We start from the raw sequence: 10,385 nt of genomic DNA, 5'->3' as shown, positions 1-10,385 counted from the left end.
TGTAGCTGTCTTCAGATGCACCAGAAGAGGGAGTCAGATCTCATTACATTACGGATGGTTGTGAGCCACCATGTGGTTGCTGGGATTTGAACTCAGGACCTTCGGAAGAGCAGTCAGTGCTCTTAACCACTGAGCCATCTCTCCAGCCCCGTATGATGGTTCTTAGGTTAGCCATGAGAACCCAGTTGAGGGTATTTATAGGTTTTGGTGACAGCATCATGAGGAAGGGTTGCTCACATGCACTTCACAGAAGCACATGATGTTGATAATCACCCTACAGTATACCATCTCAAGTACCCAATACCTATTTCTGTGGAAAGAGCAGGTGCTCCAAAGGTTGCCACTGCTGAGATCATGGTGGGGAAGAGGTGGATAAATACCTATGCACTGAGACATGTACCTTGGACTTTGCACATGCTCAGTGAATGTTTGTGTCACTATCAGAAGGTGCAGCATCCCATTGTTCGAACTTTTGACTTTAAAAGCTAGTTCTACCTTGTTGTGTTAGCTTAGGAGTGTATTTGACTCTTAATCCCGGCAGGACTTCCAGGCATTAAGAATTTTCATACCAGATTCGGGTGGGAAGGAAGTTCCCTTTGCCACTGTTCTTGCTTTTCTGCTTTGGATGCCATCATGGAAAGCTGTGATGGCTGGAGCTACTGCAGCCTCATGACAATGTGCTCCAGAGAAAATGTGCTGAGCAGGGTGAACTAAATAAAGATTACGGCAAAGCAGTAGAAAAAGTCAACCACACACATTCATCTCTCATGGATATCACTTACAAGTGTAGATGAGGTGTCATTGCTAGGACTAAATCTTATGCATATAATTATTGGAATCGGCTAAGAAGTCTCCAGAGGACAGTCACCTGCTTAGCCTGAGGGCCAAAGGGAAACAGGAAGATACAATGGGCATAAAGCAGGGGGAGATCAAGAATGACAGACACAAGCAGGCGTCCTGTGGGATAGGGTAAAACTCACATCAGTCCTTGGTACCTCCGACTTCATTGTGATGAACCACTTGCAGAAGCCCAAGTCCTTCCTCATGGAGCTAACCATACATCCCTGACCCAGGAGCCAAAGGGGCTGGGGAGGATGGAGGGCCAGCAGGCCCACTTCTAGCTCATGTCAACCAAGGAAGTCCATTGACCAAAAAAAAGGACACCCCTTCAAGTGTTTCTATCTCTTTTGTGGCCAACCCTACTTGGAACTATGTAGGAAGCTGATACAGTGTAAAGACCCCTACAACTCTAGTATTCCAAGAGTGTATGTCCTTCCCTGGGGGTGACTATGCATAGTAATGGTATCTGTCTCCTAAGGCTGATTTAAAATACTACATGAATAATGCGTAGAAACAGATGAATAGTTTTCTCAGAAATCCAGCTCAGTCACTGCTGCTGTTCTTCACTGATCCTAGAAAGGAAATTAAAAATGGAGACATTTAATTTGGGGACACGAGGTGGCTCAATGGCAAAACACCACTGCGCAAGCCTGACAGCCTGAGTTTGATTCTCAAGTCATCGTGGAAGGGGAGAAAAGACTCCTGAAAGTTGTCCTCCGTACACATATACTGTCACTCAATAATAAATAAATAAACCGACAAAAGGCTTTCAAAGGCTACTTAGCTCCTCCAGGAAGACAGACTCATTCTTTTGGATCTAGACAGTCTAGCCACTTTCCAACTAATATATTTTTTAGGCTTTTAAACAACTTACTTACTTACTTACTTACTTACTTACTTACTTACTTACTTACTTACTTTATTTATTTATTTATTTATTTATTTATTTATTTATTGTGTGCATGCCTGTATTTGTTATGTATGATACGTGTAGAGGTCAGAGGGCAAGAGTCAGACCACATGGTCTCATTCTACCATGTGGGTTCTGTGATTGAGTTCAAATTGTCATGCCACCAGCCCTTCACAGACTTTTTGAGTAAGTTTTCACTTTTTGATTTTTGGGTTTTCCAAGATAGGGTTTCTCTGTGTAGCCCTGGCTGTCCTGGAACTCCTTCTGTAGACTAGGCTGGCCTCAAACTCAGAGATCTGCCTGCCTCTACCCCCTGAGTGCTGGAATTAAAAGTGTGTGCCACCACCACCCAGCTTGAGTAACTTTTATTATTAGGCTCATTTTAGATGATGCAGTTGACGAATCTAAGGAATACAAAGACTAAACAGCTGGACTTAGGTATGGACACAGTACAACATAACACTATATAGATCACATATATAGATAGATTAAATATTTATTTATAGATAATGTAAGTATGAAAAAAAACACAAGTTGACAGAAAGTGAGTGGTGAGAGCGTAGCATTTCGGTTCTGGTTTGAAAGAAGAGAAATTTTTTTGTTTGTTTGTTTGTGTTTTTTTTTGAGACAGGGTTTCTCTGTGTAGCCCTGGCTGTCCTGAAACTCACTTTGTAGACCAGGCTGGCCTCAAACTCAGAAATCCGCCTGCCTCTCCTCCCAAGTGCTGGGATTAAAGGCGTGCACCACCACTGCCTGGCAGAAGAGAAGTTTTAACAGAAGAAAGCAAACAGAGGGCAGAACAAATGTGAAGGCAGCCTTCGAAGAGAGCACCTGGCACAATCAAGAAGCCCCCGGGGCTGAGTGGCAGAAGTGTAAGGGAAGGGATAGTACATGGCCACACTGCTGTCACTCCAGCAGGAGGTTGCTAGGGTGAGGTGGCACATTAAAAGCTTCTGATGTGTGGCTCCAGCAATACATGGGAGCAATGAATAATAGACGAGACTACAGTCCAAAGAGACAGAGAGAAGAGCAGCAAGGCACCTGAAAGACATGGGGAAAGGAGAGGCTGCTCAGGCAGAAGCAGGGTGACTCCAGCCCACCCTTCCCCAATGGGGAGGGCAAGCCAAAGCCACAACCACAGAGGGTGGGACTGTAACAATCTGCCTCCTTCTCACTGAATGATCCTGGAGAGTGAGCACTCAAGATAAGACTGCCCAACTAAGAAGACTCAAATAAATCAAAACAGACATCCATCTCAATCAATGCATAACTCACCATTTAGAAAGGAGAAATGAGAAGAAGAAGGAGGAGGAGGAGGAGGAGAAGAAGAAGAAGAAGAAGAAGAAGAAGAAGAAGAAGAAGAAGAAGAAGAAGAAGAAGAAGAAGAAGAAGAAGAAGAAGAAAGCAAGCAAAGTGGCTCCCCTAAACAGCTCTTCCATAGCTGAACCCAAGGATATCATCAGACAAAGAATTCAAAAGTCTAGCTTTTTAAAATGATTAACCATCTTAGATAAGATTGTAAAGTGGACATTTCTGGTTTCTTTGGAGACTCGAGTTATAATGATGGCTTCCTGGGGGCAGACAGGTAAAAGAATGTTTTGCTAAAGCAGACACGTGAAAGAATGTTTTCTGAAGCAGACACAGGGGAAAAGATTTTTTGCTATAGCAAGCACGTGAAAGGACATGTGATGTTTAGGAGGAATGTAATTGTGACCCCACAGACAGTGTGAGCTGGAGCATTGGATTGCTTTACTCCACCTAGCTATTTTTTGCTGCTGATGCTCATGATTTGGTTCGCCTTACACTATGTTGCTAACCTGCACTTGTGATAACTTCATAGAGAGAAACTCACCAAAGAACTCATGACATTCCTGTGGCTTCTTGCCACTTCTATAGACTTAGGGTGATTGCTGAGCCTCGTGGTTTCTTCTGGATTGAACTGCCTTGCTGATTTGTATGTGGTGTCTACCAAGTGGACTGCACTGCACTGCTGATTCGTGTTTGGTGTTTGCTAGTGGACTGGACTGAGAACAATAAAGATTGGAATCACCCCAAAGAACTATTTCTAAACAGGTCCACCTCCCCCATATCCTAACAACCTTTCCTTCCATGACCTCTGGTGGGTGATGGGCTAGAGGGGAGGTTGAACCCTTAGGGAAGGAGGTTGTGAAAAATACATGGCTGTAGGATTCAACTGAACCAATGGATGAAATGAAGGAGTCAACTCTAGGTATGGACAGTCTGGGCACTGTGGAGCCTGCCTGTAGTCCCCACACATGGGATGCTGAGGCAGGAGGGGTGTGAGCTTGAGGTCAGCCTTGGCTACTAGTAAGACTCTGTCCTAAACGGTCTCGATGAGAAATGCTACACCTTGTAAAAGAAGTTTCAGCAAAAGAGAAGGATTCTAGAAAAACCCAGAGACTTAGGAAACAAACTAAAAACAACAACAATTGAATTAAAAGCTCAACATTATTGATGTGTAGGCCACCAGCTTGAAGGAAGACCACCAGCCATTGAAGACAGGGTTGAAGAACTGTTTCATTTAGATAGAAAGAAAAGCTCCAAGATATCATGACCACAAACGAGGCCTCCTGCCAAAGGCCAAGAATCCAAACCAACAAATCTATGACGTAGAAGAAGAAATTTAGTTACAGAGAAAAGCACAGAAAGCCTACACAGTGGAGAAATGATGGGGGTTCCCCAAATCTGGAGAAAGGAATGTAGTGGTTAGTTTTTATAGTCAACTTGACCTGACCTAAGAGTCACCCAGGGAAGGACAACCCTCACTTATAAAACTGCCCCAATCAACTCGGCTTGTGGCAATGTCTGAGAGGAATTGTCTTGTTTGATGATTAATGTGGGAGGGCTCTGTCCATTATAGGTGACATCATCCATAGGTGGTCCTGGGCTGTGTAAGAAAGATAGCAGACAGTAAGCCCGGAAGCAACATTTGTCCGTGGTCCATGGTCCCGTTGTCTGCTTCCACTCCTGTCTTGGTTTTTTTGTCTACCATGGACTGTGACCTGCAAGATGAAAGAAACCTTTGACCCCAACTTGGGCTTGGTCATAGTGTTTATCACAACAACAAAGTAAACTAGGAGAGAATCCAAGTCTTACTGTGTTTAGAACCTAGAATAGATATAACCACAAAATAACCCCTCCACATGATGGGTGCATGTGTGTGTGTGTTTGTACATGTGAGTACAGGTGCCTGGAAGCCAGAAGAATCCTATGCACCTGAAACTGAGAGTTTCAGATGGCTGTGAGCTGCCTGACATGGGTACTGGGAATGAAACACAGGTCTTCTGGAAGAACAGTTAACTGCTTTTAACTGCTGAGCCACTGCCCTAGCCCACCTCTCCCCACCTGCCATTAAAGAGCCAAGAGTATAGAACAGAAAGAATGCCCAGGACTGCAGGAGATATGCTGAATAATTTGCAAAGACAAACCTGCCAGGATAGCAGCAGACCTGTCAGCAGAAATGTCAAAGGTCAGGATGTCTGAACATCCCATGCCTCGAAATGAAATCACTGCAACTAAGACTACTCTGTTCAGCAAAGCTGGTCCTTTAGAACCAAAGGAGAAACGCAGACCCTCCATGGTAAGCATCAGTGAGAAGATCCATGACGTCTAAGAACAGCACAGCAGAAGACAATGGCTTATGCACACAAGAAGTGAAGTCCACACACAGGCATGGGTGCTGGAGAAAGGATGGATCCGAAGGACAAATTGGTGGGACGTGGGAAGGACCAGTCATCACTAACTCAGCAAACCTCTAAGATGGAGATGGGAAACCAGCACCCATCTAAGTAATAACTGCAAACCTCTATGGTTTTACCTCTACAACTAAAAGTCCCAGATGGCCAGAATGGATCCAAGGATAAGATACAATAAGAATAAGAATGTTTACTGACCACACTTCCATCCCATGATCTTCTCCCAAGGGTACCTGCTAAGAAGACAGTAATTAGACAGCTAATTTTCATTACAATACGAAGGACCAGTGACCTTGCCTTTAATCCTCCCACTGGAGCCTGGACCAGACAATACTCCCGTGTTTCCTGTGAGACATGAGTTGGGTACCACTCTCTTCAGCTTCTTCTAACTGATCCTGATTCTACAACGACCTCACTGACTGACTCCTCATCTTTTTATTTCTGGGAAGGTGGGGAGAGGCATTGTTGATCGTTCTTTTTATGTTGTCTCTGTTCTGTTTTTTTAAAAAAATTTTTCATATACTACATTTTGATAATGTTTTTCCCTCCCCCAACTCCTACCCATCTTCCTACCTACCCAACCTTTATGTTCTTTCTATCTTTTAGAAACAAACAATGGGAAAAACAAAAACCAAGAAGCACAAGAAACTCAAAAAACACAAAAACACAACCAATAGGGCCAAAAGAAAAAAAAAATCCAAAACCAAACTGAAACAAACAAACAAACAAACAAACAAACAAATCCTTGCGTTCATTTTGTATTAGCCATCTACTCCTGGCATGGGGCCTGCCTGAAATGTGGTCGATGCACCAGTGATGCTCTACTAGAGAAAATGAATCTTCCCTTTGCCAGCAGCTATCAGTTAGTTACACATAGTTTCTTGCTGGAAGTTGGATTCCATGTCCACGTCCCCTCTGAGATCTAGTCTGGCTTGAACGGGTATAGGTCTGGTGTGTGTTGCTCTCGACTCTGTGTGTTCATCTGTGCATCAGTCCTGTTGTGTCTGTTTCCTTGGAGTTATCCATCACCTCCGGCTCTTACGGTCTTTCTGCCTCCTCCTGTACGTAGATGCCTACGCCTTGAGGGAAGGGCCTTGATGAAGACATGCCGTTTAGGACTGAGTACACCAAAGTCTCTCATTTTCTGCACCTTGTACAGTTATGGGTCTTTATATTAACTCCCACCTACTGCAAGAGAAAGCTTCTCCAATGAAGACTGGGTGAGGCACTGGTCTATGGCTATAGCAGTATATCTTCAGGAGTCATTCTATTACTTTGTTCCTTTCAGCGACTAATAATATTAATTAGCCAACTAATCATATTAACTTTTCCCTTAGGCCCATGACTTTTCTTGTTTGTTTGTTTCTCTGTTTGCTTTTTAAATAGGAATTCATTCTGTAGCTCAGCCTAGCTCCCAACTCGCAATTCTCCTGGCCCCAGTGTGTCTCCAGTACTGCTATTATAGTTGTATGTAACCACTCCCAGGGCTTCCTTCTATATTTTCCTTGTTGAACATTAAAGAGTAGGAGGAAGGAGGTAAGGAAAGAGTCTCAGGTCAGAGACAAACACTTTTTCCCTTGAAGGCTCTTAAATGTTGGACAAAAGTAACTTTAAAAAATATATTTTAAAAATGTGTCCGTGTGTTTATGCGAGCGTATGCCCTGCTTATGCAGGTACCTGAGAAGGCTGGAAGAGGGCATCAGATTACGCTGGAGCTGGAGTTACAGACAGTTGTGTGCCACCTGATGTGGGTGCTAGGAATAGAACTCTGGTCCTCAGCAAGGGCAGCATACTCTCTTAACTGCTGAGCCATACCTCAAATCTCCAGAACTGGTTTAATATTAACATGGCAACTGGCCAAGAGCCAGGTTGCTGTAGACCCCACAACATAGGACATAGACTTCTTATATGGAGCATGAACAAAACTGTCTTCCAGGAAGGGCGGAGTGGTCTCCAGGATCTGTACCCAAGATACCAGTTCCCCCAGGATGACCTCTGCTGGGGTGCAAAAGGAGCAGCTGGTCCACACCTGGGTCCTGGGAGATCAGAGAAGGGTGAACAGATATCTGTCTGTGGACAAAAGCAGCCATTTTGGTAAGGAAGGGCAGCCTTTTCACCCAGCCAACTTCACCTTCACCTAAGCCTCTCTGAATGAGGAAGAGACAGAAAATCAATAGGTCGAATTTGGGATAAGAAAGGGGGAGCGGGGGGGGGGGGGAGACTTGGAAAGAATGAAGCTGCAGCGTGAATGAAGCAACTGAGGCTCATGACAAGGATGGTGGCTAAGGAGGAGACCCTCCTTTCTTCCACTGGTGTCCAGGCAATACCTCCTGGTGGAGGGAGGGCCTAAGAGTAGCTTCAATGGGGCAGAAAGGGTCAGGATAGAACCTGAGGGTTTGTTCATCTCTGAGACCTGGGAGTGGGGAGAGCAAAATGTAGGCTTGGACAACCCTGTCCTCGCTGGCCAATGTACAGGCCCCCAACAGGTCTTGCTTCCCTCTTCCTGAAATACTTCTTTCTGGCATTCATTCTAGGCCCAAAGGCTCAGCTATTGGGGCCCCAGAGGCAGCTGTGGCAACAGCAGGAGTGTTTTCCATTCCAAGAAGCTCAAAGTGGAAAGTTTTTTTTTTTTTTTTTTTTTTTTTTTTAAGAGCTCTATGAAACAACCTTTTATCTCACCCATGGATCCACTGAGGCTCGGGGGAAGAGGACTTTCTTTACAGACACACCATAAGCGAACTCATGCAAACATGAGTTAAAAGGCAAGAACTGGGCTGGTAAGGCGCTTGCCCCCAAGCCAGATACCCTGACTTCAATTCTCAGGACCCACCCATCTGGTAGGACAGAACCAACTCCTGCCAGTTGTCCTCTGACTTACACACACACACACACACACACAGAGAGAGAGAGAGAGAGAGAGAGAGAGAGAGAGAGAGAGAGAGAAAGAGAGAGAGAGAGAGACTATTTTTAAATTCAAAGATTAGAATTAGGCAATCGAGGAAAAGAGAAGGGAGTTTATCTTCAAGACTAAGAGTGTAAACTTTGAACTTAATTTCTCAGATAAGGTGGTGGGGGGATGGGGGAGGTGATAGAAAGGCACTGAAGCCTCGGCTCACCAAGGTTTAATTTTGATCATTTCCAGTGGGCTCTGATGTACTGCCTAGCACTCTAGGGCTTTGCATCCCTGGGAAGGAGGGGGGGGCTCAGGGGGACTACCAAGCCAGTACCACTGCACTGGGCTGCCCTACAGAGAGCCTTTTTCTTTGAATTAAAAAAAAAATTAAAAGGAAAAAGAAAAGAAAACACAAAAAAACACAACACACAGTTAACCACCTGTCAGGGCTGAGGATACAATAAGGGCCTTGGAAAAAGAGCTTTTCATGCATGCCTAATATATTTGTTCAGCTATTCACTTAATGAAGCTGATCAATGTGATGGGAGACAATGGTCAAGTTAATCTATTTAGTAAAATGTTTTGAGACTTTCAGGCTATGAGAAGGAGGGGAGCCTTTGGCGACATTTTCATTTAAATAACACTCCTCTCTCTTAGGCTGCACAAGGGGGTTCAGGCAATCTATGTGAATATAATTTCTTATAAACGTGTCTTTAATGGGTTTAATTCACCCTTGCCAGCTGTTTTGGGAGCTATTTTGTAAGAGCAAAACAAACGTTGCAGGCCTGGAAAGCTAGTTAAAATTAGTTTCGGTCAGCGAGGCCAAGCTATATTTTCTAGAAACCATCTGCTTGATTGGCACAATAGGAGGATTTTCTAGGAAAAAGAGGGGAGCGAGTGTGAAAGGAAGGGGGGCGTGCTAGAAACGGTTGGGGCCGCTGGTAGCTCCTTGGGCCTATTCTAAAGGTGAGCCCCTTAGCGTTATCTTAATAGAGGCTGGAGCTGTAGAAACGCTTTCTGGCTGTGCCTGGAGCACTCCTCCGTTGCCAGTCCAGACAGCATTCTCCTCCCGACCGGGAGAAGCCTGGGGTTGGGGGTGGGGATGGGTGGGTGCAAGTCCCTGTAGCCTCCTACTCAGGGAACTGCCCGCCTCTTCTAGTGTACTTTCTCCATGTTCCAGTGCGGTGCGGAGGACCAAAGCCTGTGGGTTTGCAGCTTGCAAAAGGCAGCCTTAGCATCCTGCAACCCTGAAGCTGGCACCACTTTCATTCCCTGAGAGCTGTGAAGCTCCTCGCCAGGTGGCCCAAGTTTCCTTAGTCTAGACACTCCCCGGCTGGAGAGGTCTGTTGAGAGCCAGGAGGTCCTAAAGGCACTTACTTGCCTAACCAAAAGGGACACTCAGCTTCTCTGGCTAGGGCCTGGGGCTGGGGCTGGATCTGCAGCAGCCTGGTGCTGCAAAGCAGAGTAGGACCTGACCCCCTAGCCCGAGTCTCCTCTTATCTTTTTTCTTTGGTTTTGCTTTTTGAGACAGGGTCTTACTTTGCAGACTTGGCCAGCCTGGAACTCACTGCCTAGAGTAGGCTGGTCTCGAACTCTCAGAGATCCTCTTGCCTTTACCAATTGGATGCCAGGATTAAAGGTGTGCACCTTCTTCCCTGGAAAGAGAAAGGCAGAAAGCTGAAGTGCGGTTTAAGAATGGGAATGTTTTCTCCGACATAAACTTAAAGATAACGACGACTTTACAGTGAATGTCAGGACTCACAAAACCCCTCAAGCTCAGGTCAAATGGAATTAGTCACAGGACTTAGGCGCGGCCGCCATGCGCGTGGCCCTCGGTGGCCACGAGTTTGAAAAGGCGCGTTCAGAAATCACTTTAAAGTAAGATCCGTTCCTGGCTTTTGTTTTATTTTGTTTTGTTTTTTCCTCCCTTAGGATTTAATTTTGTTCTTTCAATGGCGGCCAGCCTTGCTTCCCCCACCTCCGCGAACCCTCACTTTCGCTCTTTGCCACCAGTGGAAAGGGTCTA

At 45.2% G+C, this 10,385-nt stretch overlaps 1 long non-coding RNA gene across 1 annotated transcript; it reads right to left on the bottom strand.

Moving 5' to 3' along the window:
• Positions 1–805: 805 nt before the first annotated feature.
• Gm45985 lies at positions 806–9,936 on the bottom strand. Its single transcript, XR_001778125.1, has 2 exons — positions 9,899–9,936; positions 806–1,412 (listed from the first exon to the last, which is right to left on the bottom strand). It is a non-coding gene; the product is annotated as a predicted gene, 45985 (long non-coding RNA).
• Positions 9,937–10,385: the final 449 nt, after the last annotated feature.

This window comes from Mus musculus, chromosome 7 (genome assembly GCF_000001635.26).
Source record: "Mus musculus strain C57BL/6J chromosome 7, GRCm38.p6 C57BL/6J".
NCBI lineage: Eukaryota > Metazoa > Chordata > Mammalia > Rodentia > Muridae > Mus > Mus musculus.
This window is presented reverse-complemented; position numbering and strand designations above follow the sequence as displayed.